A 17727-nucleotide genomic window follows, 5' to 3' on the forward strand; every position below is an offset into this window, starting at 1 on the left:
ATAAACACATATTAATTCAATGGATCTCTGAGTGGACACAGACTCATATATCTAGATGTTCCACAATAAGAACCATTCTTCTTGTCGTAGAAGTAATTAATTTGATGACTAAAGTTTATCACTCGAACTCTTTTCACAAAAAAGTTAGGAATCATTTTATTTCACCCGATGAAGTAGTTTGCATGTAGGATGTTTCGTGGTATTTCTCATTCTCTTTTAATTAGTTATTATTGTTTGTGGCATGTTGAAAAGGGAATCATAAACAATGTATCTCAATAGTTATATCAAAACACCAAAGGAGGCAATTGAGCATCATCAGTGACAATTATTTAACTAATAGGCTTGATATGGATGAGTATCGTTCTAAAACTAGCATATTATGGAAAAATCTAAAATCACGTTTTTTACTGCAATAAAAGTAGGTCATGATTTATGTGTTATTAATTCAGGTAATTAAGTTTTGTGCACTTTGGATTAATCCTTTACTTCTCGAATGTTGCTCTTTATTATATTATATACACACGATCGAATCAAATATACGAATAAGAATAACAATACATAAAGGGAGGTTCACTGTAATGTCTACGCACTCATATAGAACTCCATATTTACTGCTCTTTCTATATTTAGAGGACCTTTTGACAAAACATCTCCTTTTTTAAATAATTTAAAGCATTTTGTTCTTCTTCAGGAAGAACTTAGATAAAGAGAAGATACGGATGAAGTTGGACAGTTTCCTCGGTTTAATGTTCGAATCAGTGTGATTTACTCAAAAGTATGAACCATATTGTTATAAGGCTATTTGATTTTATAAGATTATGGCAATGGGTAGGGATTTAATTAATGATTCAACCAAACGACATCCTATTTGGAAATCTATTTAATGTATTCATGAGGAGCCTTCGTTTCCCCAGAAGGCCCCCTTTATTCGTCTCCTAGTCTCAGTTTTCCTATTTCTTGGGAAAGAGTGGCTCTTATCATCTTCACTTAGAGGATAATGTTAAAGAAGTGCAAACCTTGGGCTAGGTTTCCTTAGTGACTAAAGAACATTGTGAAGAGTTTTTATGTAATCAAAATGATTTTTATGAAGTTTATATTTGATTATTTAAGAAATTGTGACTTTTGAATATCCAATAAGAACTGACAATAAGTTTTAATTTTGATATTGATTAATATTTCAAGATTATTATCTTTTATTTATAACCAAATATTTGAAGTATGGGAAGGGGGTGCTTAATTAATGAAAATGAGCAAATTTAATTTCAGTCAAAATTTCGTAGTGACTACGCTTGTTTAAAAAAAATTAAAAACGGCTGCTAAAACCCACCTTCTACCCCGAAAATTACTTTTTCAACCATAAATGTGTTTTTAATCGATTTTCAAAGTAATAATAATAATAGAAACTCGCAAATTTCATGTTCATAAAAGCCCTTTATTACTTAAAGCAATAGTCATATAATATTTTATGTTAATAAAGTATAGTTTTAAGGTCAGAGGTCACAGAAAAAGTAAACTTCTCCTATTTTTTTATTTTAACGTGTGTACTTTATTTTTAGGGTGACCTGTTAATTTGATTACCTGTAGTGTTTTGATAATAAAATAATTTTTGTAAAGAGATTTAATAGTTTCAATTTTAAGGTTATGATGTTGAATTTCAAAGGTTTCATTAAAGTTCCTTTTCTCAAGTGATAAATAGGGATATAATCAATATTTTTTATTTGGGAGAAGAAAAAAAATTGTAGCCCAACGAACTACTTCGGATACTCAAACGATCAAAAACACTGTATCGACTTCCAACACAAATAAACAAAGTATGAAGCCTAAACTTTATTGCAAGTGGCTAAAGTAATAGAAATTTCTGTTATGTGAAGTTTCAAAATCAAATGAAAACATTGGTGGACAACATATAATAAGTTAATGAAGTAATAGAAGAATAAAAAAATAAATTTCAGAGAAAAGTAATTAAATATTACGAAATATTGTTTAACTTCCATGCAAATAACGAATATGTTTAATATATGTATATTTTTGGATTGATTTAGGCATTTATAAATTCATTTCCCAGATGGCATCCAGATTAATTATGATTAAAGGTGTACAATGCACATAGATATGGAGTTAGAACCCCCTTCCACAGGACAATACAATGAAGTTCGACTTATTTACCCTATACTTTTATTTTAAAAGAAGCCATATTTATCATTGGAAGTAAATCGTTCAATATTAACCATTTGATAAAATATAACACTTGAGGCCATAATTCCAAATGATTGGTTCTGGATGATTTATTTTCAACTTTTTATGTTCAGGAGAAAGGTAAAAAAGTATTAAAAAAAAGTTTCTATTTGATTATAGTTTAAACTTTGTATGACAACCACCATCAAAGACTTTTGAAATCGTATTTAATGATGGCATTACTTTATCTAATAAATCATTTCTGAACTTATTTTGGTTAGAAAGGATCAATCTTCAGATCATATCAAAATCTTCAAATTCTAAGACATATGTTCACTGTCATTGAAATAATTTGGTTAGTTTGAGAAGAGCAATAACTTTTGCTATTCTGTTTGAATTAATTAAAAGGCTAGAAGCTGGGAAATGTCTAGGATATCTCAAACGATTTAAATTTTCAAATCAAAATAAAGTCCTGCCACTTTAGCTATTTCATTGATTGTATAAAACATTTGTGGATGCTACTAATCGTAGGAAAGATTATATTGAATAGGTCTCTTATAATACATGCCACTATTTAATCAGTTAAGAGAAAATCGAATCCCTCAAATGACAATGCAAGCAAAACTTATTGGGTTAACCATATATTTTGAGTAAAATATAAAGATAAGGTAAATAATCATGGAACAAGTATAAAATTGATTTTCATTTTACCGACCACCTTTTTGAATCCTCATCATCACTTTCCTGATGCACTTCATCTTTCTAAATTATACGAATAGTTTGGAAATGAAATGTAACTATAAATTATCTCTAATCTTTGATATTAAAATAATATTTAAACAAGTAATCGAATAAACTTAAATTATCGAATTTAAAATTAGCTACAGCCCATATATTATAAAATAATTTGCAAAACGGTGGGAATAGCCTTATAAAGATATGGTTTGAACTTGTGAGTAAATAAAACTGATTCAGACATTCAACCTATTGGAACCGTTTCAATTTCTTCTGTATCTTCTCTTTTTTTCTAATTTCCTTCTCTTTTTTTTCTTGTAGGAGAAGAAATCACAATGAAATATTTGAATTTACAAGAAATAATCATAAAATTACACTTGATTTTTTTTTTAAGAGGAGAGGTTTTGTCAAAAGGTCCCCAAAAAAAATAGGAGCTATTGCAGTAAAAATGGACTGAAGGATAATGATATTAAAAAGGAAGAATAAATGCTAGCTAAATTGTGAGTATGAATTTCATTGAAAGCACCTTTAAACGTCACGCAACTAAATACAGACAATTCTCTAGGAGTGCAATCATTGATATGACTAGTACTTCTGCACCACTTACATCTCTTTCTTACACTTTTGTTATTTTTGAAGACCTTACTTTTTATCTTATTTGATGTGTGAGATATAGGATTTATTATTTTGACATGATGATGCTGCCTCGTATACACGATCTGCACGCTTGACTTCCTCTTTGGTTTGATTTTCCAACCTTAGCAATTTCTTTTTATTACAAGTTCGTAACAAAATCGGCCCATGATTGTCCAGATCCTTGGGAATATTGCAAATAAAATAAAATCTTTTTTCAGAATGGAGGGTACAGTTACAAAAACTCATCCTCTAAAGCTTTGACATATCCATTTTCAATCTTAGGAAAAACAGGGGTAGTGCCTTGGATATAAAGGCTTATTCTCCTCATTTTTTTATTTTTTTTTTTAAATTAAAGTTTAAAATTATTCTTAACAGTAATAATCAAAATATACCGACTGCAGCATATATGTTATTAATTGTAGTGATTAAGTTTTTTGCACTTTGGAATAATCCTTCACTTCTCGAGGGTTGTTTTTTATTATAATTATTAATTATATTATATACACATGATTGAACCAAATATACGAATAAGAATAACAATACTTAAAACGTCACGTAACTAAATAAGCATAAATAAACACGCAACTCCTCATTCCCCTAAGATTTAAAGATCATATAGTCCGTATATCGGTCTGCATCAAGTCGAAATCGAATAATCGGAGGCGTTTTTAGGACCCTCCTCTTCGGGATGGTCACAAATCCTTTGTTTATACTATTTCTCCTCACCATTGCCTCAACTACCATGATATGGAGTTTAACAATACATTTATAGTGTAATATACACCTCCCATTATCTACTTTTAGCCCAAACTTTATCTGAGCCTCTGATAATTTTTTTTCCAATATATACCTCAATGCTGTTTTTAAATGAAGTGAAGGGTGTTTTTATGAGTTGACATTACTCTAGAAAGTGCCCAGTGGTCTTTGTTATTATTTTCCTACATCCAGAGCATTTAAAAAGACTCCCTTCCTGTGTTGCTAAGTTTCCAAAATAGAGTGAGCCTGTAGCAATTTTACACAATGTGAGCATTTGACTTGAAGTTAGCTACCTATCAAAGACTCTAGTAGATATTTATTAATTCCAGGCCTTTTTAAAAGATGCAAAAAAAAAACGTCAAACTTCGTACTCCCTCCAAAATTTTACACGTCATAAATTGGTTAGAATAATGTATCACTTTATTCCTTAACCTCTTTTATATCTCAAGTTTATTTGCAACTTGAGTAATGCCGGGAATGGATGAGTTATTTCAATTAATACCATTAATTTCTGAATGGTCCTTTTTCCTTTTTTTTTAAAGCTTTAATATTCATCTTAGCGATAATGAAGTAAATTATATCTTTATTTTTGAAAGGAGATTGTGGGAACTGTTTATTTTTAATTATGTTTATTTCATTCTTTGAGGCTGGCTTTTGGCCCCTATGTACAAGTTGGCTCGTTAAGGGGAATTAAATCAATGCTCTAACTAAGCACCCGGTCGTTGTGGTTATTGTACGCTAACTCAACGGTGAAGATTTCCTAGTCAGTCCAAATGTATTATTCAGTTTGACTTTTTTAAATTAAAAAAGTATGCAGTGTTTGGTGTTGACAAAGTTTTCTTTTGCTGGTTGTAGGTTAATGAGTTTTTTCTTGTTTCAATAATTAGTTTTTTTGACTTTGTAAGAGATTCATTGTAGCTAATAATAAATGAGAAAATGCAATTATTTTATTGTAAATTAAAGAGAAGCTGTTTATTTTTTAAAGGCAAATTTGGTTTACATTTTATAAAATGAATTCTTTGTTGTAAGAAAATTATATCTTTTTATTTATATTAATAGTATTTATTAAACAAGATAAATAATAGATTGGGTAAAAAGTAATTTCGTATTTTCGCTTTATTTCAATGCTTTATATGAAGTGTTACAATCATCGGATTTAAACTAAGCATGCTCCTCTGTGTTTGATAACCTGTTCCAAACGAGATTCCAACTGTATAATGCCCATTTCGAAGAAGGCCTTGTTCCTTTAGGGAAAAAACTTGGACAACCAATTTTCACAGGTCTCTATTTAGACAAAATTGGTACGCCCAACCTCGTTGGCCATAGATAGGAACAGGTAGTAGTCATTTAGTGGCAGGTCTGGACTGTGGAGTATATTGATAAGAACTTCCCATCCCAGCTTTTGGAGCTTCTGGTGGGTCATCAAAGATATTTGCAAGCTGGTGTTGTCTTGATTATGCCCGTTTGTCTCCTAATAAAAAAAAATTCTCGAACCACTGTTTTGCAAAACACACCAAAACAGTATCGGCTCCGTATACATCACAAATTTTCTTGGTCGTTTTCTACCTGTCTTTCTCTTTCAGTTAATAAACATGAAAAATACCGAATTTCTTCCTTTGAGACCTTCATACCCGACGCACGATAGTTCACAACTGAATGTTTGAAGTGCAATATTGTTAAAAGTGTTGTAGTATACTTATTTACACCACCTCATCGTATGATCCTATGTGAGCGATTATGAACCATATTTAGTTTTAAAAAAGTGGGCGAGAAATACAAAAAAAAATATAACAAGCCTAATATAACGAATTTTTAATTTTTATCTTGCAACAAAAATGTTATGTTCCCACATAAAACGAACCATCATTTGTTTTTTCCTATTGGTTTCTTGGATTTATCATTTTTTAATGCAAAAGCTGAGGCGTACATATATCCAATACACGCAAGCTGTTTATCATGTATTAAAATACGTTGTTGCTTTATTGTTTTTTTACCCAGTTCCCTGTCCACATTATAGCATGAGAAAACTAGGCTTCAAATTCATGATACACAAAAAAATATTAAAATCACGAAAGATATTTTAATTTGTATTATTTTTCAAAAATTCCATCCTCTGTCGCAATACAGAGCTCCAGGCAGGTTCAAACTTACGATAGATTTTCCTAAGGGTGTCCTCTGAAACTTTGATCCATTCCTCTTCCACCTTGGCTTTCCTGACCTCCACACTGTTGTGGTAGTGGGTGTAGGCCTCCTTCTGTACGGCACTCTACAAGTAGTATTTAAGCGGGTTGAGGTTGGGGGATTTGGACGGTCACATCTCCTTAGATCAAAATCCATCCACCCATAATACTTTTGGGTAATCTTGGCAGTGTAGCACGGTGCTCCATTCCCAATTTCCAACGCCGTAGGTTGCTAGAGGGCGGGAAATACCTTCTGGGCCTTGATAATATTGTAATCGTTGACCTTCAGGGTCCCTTTTATCAACACCGGTTGAAAAGCTTTAACGTCAGAACCAATAACATCATAGTACTGGCTGGGTGTTTGGAGCTCCCGGCGAACTTTACCCCCGGATGGGCGCCTTTGGGGGTCTTGGCGATGTACCAAAGGTTACCGGAGTTTCTGACTGGGTCAATTGTCAAAAAAATTTAATCCGAAAAATGAGGTTTTTAATAATGGGTTGTTTCAATTTATTAAGGAGGATCTTCCATCGTTCAGCCTTTTTTTCTATGTAAAGCCGCCAAACCCTGAGCTTTTGTGACAGCCCAAGGATTGAGGCCCAAATCCTCCTTAACGATGCCCTAGACAGCCATTCCATGATCCCTGAGGTCCCTTTAATTTGGCGGATATTGTCACGAGGGGTTGCGTCTATATTTTCCTTCCCACTCCCTATGAGGCTCTCTGTGCAGATCAATTTTTGTCTTCCCGGCCTGTGATGATCGACAAAGGATTCGTTTTTGTTGTAGATCTTCTTGGTGTTGGATACAGTGTTCCCGAAGTTACTTGCAATCACGGAGGGATTTTCACCCGCTTTGATGTGCCCAACGATTTTTTGACAGAAGTTCCCATTTCCGTATTCTGGAACACCTGAAAGACCTACGACTGATTTTATTTCTTCAGTAAACACCTAAAAGTAAACCGGCTTTTGTTATTTCTCCGTTTTTATGAAACGTGCAAATTTTAAACGTTATTATTTGTATAAAAAAAGTACAAGGACTTATGATGTATACAAAATTTTACCCATTTAGATTCAATATTATATAAATGGTTCTTTCACAAGGTAATAAATTCATGCTAACAAATTGACAAAGTTTTTATAATATGATGAATACTTTTTGGGAATTTAAATATTTGACCAGATTATACTTTAAATATATTTCCAACTTTGAATAACTTTTTTGTAAATAAACAATTAAGATTATATCATATTACTTATTTAAAGATAAAATGTTTGAGGATATTATTTTATCAAAGAAGATTTATACGTTTTCTAAAATACGTTTTAGTCATGTAATTTAAATCTTCATTATACATATCACTTTCTAATACCTAAATGATTTAATTTTTGATATCTTCATATGTAAGTATGTATCAATATCTATTTGATTGTAATTGTTTCATTCCTACATAAAAAGTTGGTCCACTCCAATCATTCAATTTGACAAAAAACAAAAAGTCATAAATAAATCAGGGGTATATATGACTTTTCAATATACATTCTTTTGACACGTTCACATTGCTAATAAATATTCCCTCTATGCATGTATGCAATTTTTAAATTCTTGGTTTATATTTTAATTTATTTATATTGAAAAAACAAACAAAGATCAATTTTATTTTACATAAGATTAACCATTCATATCCCAATGAATTGCAAAATATGAAAAAATAAAAAAAAGTGATCTATTGGACAATATGAAAAAATTTATCAACAAAATTATTTTATATATGGATCCAAATATGGGAAAAGTATAGTCAACTGGGATATTATATACCCCGATTTAAAAAAATATTTTTAGCCAAACCTTTTCTTTTGCTCCTGAAACATTATATCAGATTTAGGTTATTTTTTGTTTCTTTATGGAGCTTTACAATTTCAATAGAAGTATAGGATGATTTCAGATAAGATCTTGTTCTGATTGATGTATAAATAACTATATTTCTGATTGTTTTTTGTAACTAACTTTCGGATTCAAAAATCCCCTGCTCAGCGTAAGCGCTTTATGTAAAATATATTCATATAGTACTCAAATGTACAACAATTAATTAATATAATACCTTCAATCTCATCAAAACTTATGGTTACAAATTTTGTATTAAGTAATAAATATTTGTAGCATTTTAATTGATATTTACGAATGCATAACTGATTGAATAAAAAGAAAAATGATACAAAATTAAAATGATTTAACTACAAAGATTAATCAACTTTTTATAATGTAATTAAATACGTTATTATTTTGGGATTCATATGTTACACAGTTCACTAACTTGGCTAAAAAAGGATGTTCACGATCGGAGGGTAAAACCACCCATTGCTATAATCAAAATTTTGTACCATGTTATCAAAAGGTAAATACATTTTATTTAATTAACATTATTATCCTTTTTTTGTACATAAAATTTTGCCCAACAAAATTTCGAACTTAAAATGTTTGAAATAGTGGGGATACTATGAGATCTTGATATTTATTTCCAATGGTACACAGAGTAAAACGTTTGAGAATCACTGTTCTTATAGAAATGCAGTTTCAATGCACCCAAAATCGTTACAGAATATAAATATATCTTTTCAATGCTAACTGCCAATTGGAAGTCGAAAGTGTAACTAACGTTTCTTAAATTACCAAAAACAATATTTTCTGCTATTTATAAATTTGTGTAAAAGAACTTTACTCACTTCAATGCACAGCATAAATAAACAAATCTAAGTATATTTCAATTTTTTTTTTCAGCATTTGATTGTTTGTTGCACCCAATTATTTTTGTAACAATATGTTAAAGGTATTTGTCTAATTTATTTTAGTTGGGGTAAATTGCAATTTCTATGAATTTTTTCTCTCTCAATATTTAACCTTTCAATCTTATCAAATTTCCTATGAAAAGAATTCAAATAATATATCTATCTTTAACAATTGTTTACTTATAATGTGCCTCACTACTTTTCTTTCCAAAATATACAGAAAAAGGGCTTTAAATCATTTTGTAGTGAGCCGAATTATTCAATAAAGGTTTGAAAGTTGTTCACAGCTTTACAAAAGCTCACTCAAGTTCAACAAATCCATTTTCAGTACACGAATTAGCAAAAAATGGACAGCTAAGAACCAAACACCTAAAAATGTTTTTATTTAGGTGAAGTAACACAATGTTATAGAACGGAATTTCATGCGTGTATTACAGATAATGAGTCCATCTTACGATTAAAAATCAAGAAAACCCGCAATGTTATTCATTCTAAAAGTAAAGCACTTAAAATATATCAGTTGTTAATCTCCTTAGTTTTTTTAAGGATTATCTCTTAAAAGTAAAACTGATAATTATTATTTGTCTGCAAATTCTGATGTCATATCCCCAATTTCGTTACAAATACATTTCTATAGAGCATAATTACTTTCAAAATTATCAATATATATCAAAAAATATACCAATTTACAGAATCACAAAAATAATAGGATCATTGATTTTTAAAATAATCTTGAAAATAAAATAATAATAATAAAACTCAACAAAGTCTTCATATAGGAAAACAAGATGAAAACTAAATAATGAACTACTGAAGCACACAAAAGGGATGGAAGCATTGAAGGAGGCTATATATGGTCCAAAGGGACATAGTTGGTGGTTATCAAGTAAGAGCGAGCATTGGATGTGTTTTACCAGAGTGCCAAAAAAATACTAAATGTAGTCAAAAGAACTGAGGCTGAGAGGACAAGGCGAACAGAGAAGGAAATTAGGGAGGAACTAGCTGTGAATGAAGACAACACGTGAAATCAGGATTTGGAAGAATTGATGGATATAAAAATAAAATAAATTCAAATAAGAACACGCTGTCTTTTTCAGAATACAAGTTCAGAAAGTCAAATCTTACATGGATGCTTGGAAGAAAGAAGAGAAACCACGAAAATGAAATCTGTAGAGAAGATGGTACAGGGAAATCCCCCCCAAAAAAAAAAAAAGAAAAAATTGATAAGTACGTGCAGGGATATTTTAATGAATTATATACATTGAAGAGAATGGATTTTCATCAGAAAGTAGAGAAAAACCATATTTACCTAAAAGATAGGAAAACGCTTTTAAAAATAATCACAGCGAAAGAAGCGTGGGAGTACAAAGCACAAAATTAAAGAAAGAAAAAGCCCCTGGATTATCAGAGTACAATGGATAATTTTATCATGTTCTGTTAAAGTTGTCGGGAAGTTTAGCAGAACTATTCAACAAAAACTTCTTCGGAAAAGGGCAACATGAAGCTCAGAAGAGGGGAAGAATATCTTTGTTTTCGAAGAAAAATAAGAATATTAAAAATTGAAACCATAAGAGTTCTGGAAATAGAATATAAAATATTTTTACGAGAAAGACTAAGGCCAGTCTTAGATAAAATTCTTCCTGAAATACAATTTTGGTTCAGACCAAGTGGGAGAACGGATAATATCGTTATGGCCCTCAAGGCAGCAATAGGAGAAACAAATTCGTCAGGAAAGTCCCTGGCAATTGCATTATTACATTTCCAAAAAGCATTCGATTCCTTCGAGCATGTATCATTGTAGAGGGAAAGGGAGTTGTGTGGTTTTCCTCCTGCCTTTATAGAGGCAATCAGGAATATGCTAACAGAAGCAAAATCAGTGATAGATATTGATGGTGAACCAGAAATATATATTGAGAGAGGCACACCCCAGGGGATCCTATTAGGTCATCTCTCTTCTCCCGAGTGATCAGTCTATTAATAGATAAACATCAAGCAGAACAAAAATAGGGCGAAAAAAGATTAAAAATCTATTATTAGCAGATGATGTGATAATCATTATAAGTGAAAAGTCAATGGAGTCAGACTGGAGATACCTCTGCATAGTCGTATAATAATTTGAAGAAGGATCGGCCTTGAAAATAAATGAGGAAATGACTCAAGTCATGACAAGCATGGAAGCGCCAGAGAAACTATTTGTGGAGTTCTGTCCGATAAAAGAAGAAACAATATAAGGAAATATCCCCACTATGGAAAATGACACTAAAAAAATGGACAATAAAATAGAAGTAATGATTTTAACCATTCAAAAACATAAGCTCGAAACACTTGAATCAAATATTAGAATACAACGATAGTTCTAAGTAAACCCCATATAATGAGATATCTGCCCTATAACAAAGAGTGTATCAAAAATGGAATAAGATGCCCATTGACTACGTAAATGTAAAAAAATAAATAGGACATAGGAGATTACAAATTTAGACTTGGGGAGGCGGTTTGGGTATGACAGATGTGATGCTTCATTGGCAACTTCTTCTGTTCTCCTGGTATAAGAGAGCATTTCTGGTCAATTTTCCTTGGAAGAAGTCTTTGTATGTCGTTGGAAAAGGAAAAAGACTTTTGGTACCCTTCCTGGCAGGGGAGGGTATTCTCAAAAATATTAGGAATCACAAACGCAGCACAAACTAATGTACGGCTTCTTGCCGGACAGCCAAAATGTGATTTTGAGAATAGTATCCAAAACAATGGCAAAGTTCTAGACGATGGCGGAGATGAGCATATCCTTGGGATGACATATCTCAAGAAAACTGAACTAAGTCGTAGTAAGGGGAATTTAATTTTAAAGAAGTCATTTTCCCGACATAGTAATGAGATTTATGCAGCATTTGTTTTTACAAGTTTTCTATTTATTCCAATAGAAAAGAAGAAAACTACAACTAATTAATTCATCCGAACAGTTTTTTCTTTTTAAATTGACAAAACCTCGAGTCTATGAATTGTATTTACAAATATTATATTATTCCTAGTATGGTTTTTATTTATTTTAACAGACTTTAATTAATTGATGATGTGTTTTCATTCTGTATGTATATGTTGTAATGTTATATTATTCTCCATTAATCAATTAACAGTAAAATTAGTGAGAAATAAAAAAATAATAATTACATATAAGAGAACCCATTTATTTTGAAACATATTTGAAGTGCGTTTTTATCCAAAATATCCATAAAATGCATACAAATTAAGTTACATAAATAGATAATCAATAAATATGTGATAGATAGGTTTATTATTACGACTTTGTGTTATGAAAAGACAAATATTATAGTGATACAATCCTGAAGTGCCTTATGTATATTTTAATTATAACCAATTACTATTAAAAAGAAGTAAAAATGAATTTGTATTCATTTTTACTTCTTTTTAATAGCAGATTTAAACAAATTATCATAAATTGAGTGATTTGTATTCAAATAAGTCCTTTAGAGAGTTTATACGATCATCGATTCTAATGATTTACTATTTTTTTAGGAGTTCAACCCTCTATAATACAAAAATCAAAAAAATTATTTGCGGAGGAGTTGATAGGATCAAAAATAACGATAATAAAGGAAACAATGTATAGATGTTGAGTCTATTTATCAACCTAAGATCCAAAATATATAACTTCACCTAAAATTTATTTAAAATTAGTTGTTTGTTTTACTGTTACACGCCTTAAGGATACGTAGACGGGATAGCTATACATTTTCATCTACTAAAATCCCATCTTTGACAACAAATATTTATCAGACCAAAACAAAGCCCTAAAACTGTCTATAAAAATAACAACAGCGATTTAAAAAACGTCATTAAAATAGCCAGCCTTCTTAATGGCTTCATTGTAGTGTAAAATTTCTTTTTTATTAGGCCGTGTCTTCCATATTTCTCTCCTTATACTCTCCAAGACATCACACTCTACCCATAAATGAATTGGAGTCTCAGTTGTATCTCCAAACAATCTGCACGATTCATCTTCCACCATTCCCATTGGAAGTTTCCATTCCGAAGTAAGCCCCTCCAAAAAGAATTTGGGTTGTTGGCACATTGTGTCTTCAATCCATTCCCGTTTCCATATTTTCCTTATGTACTTATTTATCTCAGACAAAACTACACTTTCGGGAAATTCCACTTCCGATTCTTTTTGAATAGCTCCACCATTCTTGGCAAGCATATCTGCATATTCATTTTCTGTATAATCCCAATGACATTTTATCCATGTTATTGTCACATTCCTTTTCAAACACTTTATCTCTCCTATCACCCTAACTTTTTGAACCGTGAAGAACCCTTTATTTTTTGCTAAAGAACAAATAGCAGTTGAACTGTCCAGGAAATTTTTTGATAAGCATTTGAACGAACTTTTCTATACTACTGGGAGCACGTAATGCATTTAAAGTACCCTCCAGTTCCGCTTGAAAAACAGTATTGTACCATTTTAAGTTGACACAGCCTTCAATGGCATAGATAGCTTCATAAGTTATACACCAGCCATATCCAACTTTGTCATCTATTTTTGAACCCTCTGTATAAACATTGAGAAATTTTGAACTAATCGTTCCGTCTTGCTTTCAAGTGAAACATTATGGCAATTTTTTTTCTCAATAACCTCAATTGTTGCTGTAAAGGTATTTAATATTGATTTCAACCCTTCTTGGATCAGCCAAGTCCCTTCTTTGGTTTTATTAGTAGGAATGCAGGTCATATTAATGTCTTCTTCTTTTCTCCTAAGGGTTGCTAGTGCTCGTCGTTTTATGCTTAGGTGTAAAGGTTCAACATTGATCAAGATTTCCATAGGTCTTTCAGCTTTTATGGCTTTTTAAAACTTTTAAACAATTTAAAAACCTCCCGAATCAAAGATACAGTTATATCATTTGTCCATATTGCGTTAATGTTATCAAGCAATCCATTCGAACTTCCTTCTTAATTGAGTCACCAAAATGCCCGCTCACTAAATCATTTAAGCGATCCATTGCCGAAATTCCCCCATCTGTTTTACTTGACATCCCCATACTGGGTCCATTATTACCATTTTGTTGCTTTATTGCAGTTGGCATTTCTCTGTAAGAATCCAATTCCGTGCATCTCTCCCTCCAATGCCTTCGTCTCTCTAGTTCGATTACCCTCCTATAATCTGTTTTACATTTATAATAGTCAGCTCTATCATTACTCCATTGGGTTTTTCTTACTCTTCGCTCAGCTCTCTTAGTTTCCTTTCTCAATCTTGTCAGTTCTTCTATCCACCATGGTGTAACTCGTTTATAATTTTTTCACAAAGTGGTGCCGATTCATTAACGACGAGTGAGCTCGTTATTTCGGTAGCTAGAAGTTTAATTACCTTCATACGTATCTCGTTTGCCAATTAAAATTTGTTATTAAGACATTCTTTCTAAAACTGTGTGCTTTGGATACTGAACTGCCTTTGGGGAAGTCTGTTAATTAAGTTATTATACATACAATTATGTAATACTCTACCTATGATTTTACTATAAAAATTAGTGTTGTGTAAAAAATATTGGCCTTATAGATGCCATAGAAAAAATCAGTAGTCTATTTTGTATGAGACAATTAACTTAATAAAATTTTCTTTCATGATAAAACCCTCTATCTTGGTATGTTTTGCAATGAATCCTGGACCCAAAGGACTAAAACCAAATGTCCATTTAGATTTATAGTTATCTCTTTTTTTAATTAGTCAAAAAGTACAGGCAAAGGTTCACTCCGGAAGACCAATCCTTTTGTTATTTTTGAAAAATAACTTTATACAGAGTCCTTCAACGTAAATACTTTTTTTCAAAAGGCGATGAAACAAGTTTACTAAATCAAAAAAGTTTCATTTTTTTGTTTGATAAGAATCATTGAAATTTAAAAATTAAAGGTTTCAGATTTGAAAGGGCCCTTCAGTACTTCTACTTCATGGTTGCCGTGCATTATAAAAAATAAGTTTTGTTGCTGCACCCAGTATAGACCAACCTGTTTATATTTATTTCCTCTGAATAAATCCAAAACACAATAGATGAAAAGCTTTCATTATTAGAAATATATACCTCAAAGTACAGAGAGAAATTTTATAAGAATATTTCTCTGAAAGATATTTACTTCATGGTGTCAGAACATACATAATGTATATACTTTTTAAATAGAAAAAACAACCTTTTTCTATTTATTTAGACAAGATTTTTTTTCAAGAGGGTATATGGACCTTATTCATTATCAATTTCAATCTGACTTATTAAATTTCAGTTTTCCCATCCGTGTTTAATTTGCTAAAAGGCATTTTATTACAAATATATATACTACATAATAATATTTTTTATTAAAAGTCTGAAAGATATGACGACAGGAAAAATTATTCTTTGAGGCAACTCTTACATACAATTCAAACACGTTTTTAAAATGGAACTAAACTTACCGAGTGGTTGATTAGAATCACTTTGAATTTTAAACTTTTATTAGATTTAATTTGTTAATTAACCATAGAATTTTAACAAAATTAATACAAAAGATAGATGAGTGTCTTAGAACTCTTAAGGATTAATGTACCCGCCCTAAGTGGTAGTGTTTGCTACCAGGCGGGGACGGAAGACCTAGCACCCTCTGCCGATGTAGTCTTCCATCATGGCGTCCAAATGCTGGCTGTGAAAGTGGCTTTGAGTGCATTGGTGTTAGGATGACGGACACTGGACGCCTTCCCCTCGACCTTTTGGTTGCATATCGAGGAGATTGGCATCAAGGCAGTAGAGGAGCCAAAAGTATCAATAAAGAGTTCAAAAGTGACCTCTTTACCCTCACTAGGCTATTTTCACTCACTTTTTTTATAGTTCTCTGGACAGTCTGGTGTAAAACCTCAAAATCTCTTGCATGTGATCTCATGGACGTGATGGGATTGGCCTGCGCTATTCTCTTTTACTCCTCCGAATCAAGTTTTGCCTTTTTGCCGGAGCCCTTCTTTCTCTCCAACGTTTAGGACTTGCTGAAGGTCCTAGAGACGCTCAACTGTTTGAGGTACACGAATGGAAATTCGTCTATCACGTTCAAGTGTCATTTTCTCGTCGTGTATGTAAAATGGAGAGCTCATATTTTTTTGTTTGTTTTTGTAATTGGTTGTTTATGCTTTAATATATAGAAATTTGAACTAATTTCAATCATTCAACCTTCATAATTTATTAAGTGATCAGATTTCAATGAACCACCGGGTAATTGCATATCTCAACCCTTAATTTATGAAAGAGGGAAAAAAAGACCAAAAATGATTCTGTAATCTGTCAATTACGTCATAACTCCGAAAACAGGAATATTTTGAAGAGAAACAGGGACACTTTAATGCAAGGATTAATCTGGGCCGAAGCACAGGGGCTTAACAAGCTTAAGGGGTCACTGAGTTTGTACTTTATCCCCTGGTAGGACCTAATAATATTTTATCATTAGACTAAGGCAGTCGTAAGAAGAAAAATTCACTACTTAATTAGAACATTTTTAGTTAAATTAATTACCCTTCAATAGACTAATAAGGAGACAAGAGAAAACATATCCATGGCTAATAGAAAATATTTGTTGAAACTATTTATGAAACACCACTCTGATAGGTAAGTAAATATACTTACAAATGACTATTCTTTCAAAAATAAAACTCTAAAAATTACTTAATTAAGGCTTTTTGATAATGTTCTATGGTTTTCATTCATAATCCGTATTTTTTCTGCAATGCAGAATTAAATTCCAATTATCATCACCTTAAGTGAGACATTTATAAGCTAGAGGTATATAGAATTTTTTTTTTTTCATTCTTACACACTTGTATACAATTTTCTTATGTTTTACACAACATAAAGTAATGTTGAAAACTTTTTTTTTCAAACTAAATATATTTGCCTACATAAAAGTTAATGTAAATTGTTTTTTCTTTATGTTGCAAAATGAGTCTGAATACGAATATGCACTTAAAAAAATATATTTTGGATTGTAGACCAGACAAAGTTTTAGAACATATAAACTATTATGAAACCACCAACAAAGTCCGTTAACAAATATGTGGTTGCATAATATCATGATTCATGGAACATTACTAAAATTCTAAAAACTAAAGCGCAAGTTTGTTGTTTCCTACGTAAAGACTTTTTTTATTTCCCAAACCATTATCATTATTCTTTCATTTTGAGAAGAGAAAATAAAAGTATAAAGTAATCCCCAGCACATGAAATAATAAAAGAAACGATGAGAATTAGTTGTGTAAGTCCTAGTTGGACTCAAACTAGAATAAACAATCAACAACAGAGCAATTTCTGTATATGTATTTGCTAGATACGGTGTGACGTTTGTATTTATTTCCTTCCTCTCACAGTTGCTTACAGCTGATTCAATAACACATCATGAAGGCAAAGCTACACTCCTCCTCTACATTATTTAAAATGTCAGGATTACCAAGT

This window comes from Lepeophtheirus salmonis, chromosome 4, assembly GCF_016086655.4.
Source record: "Lepeophtheirus salmonis chromosome 4, UVic_Lsal_1.4, whole genome shotgun sequence".
NCBI lineage: Eukaryota > Metazoa > Arthropoda > Copepoda > Siphonostomatoida > Caligidae > Lepeophtheirus > Lepeophtheirus salmonis.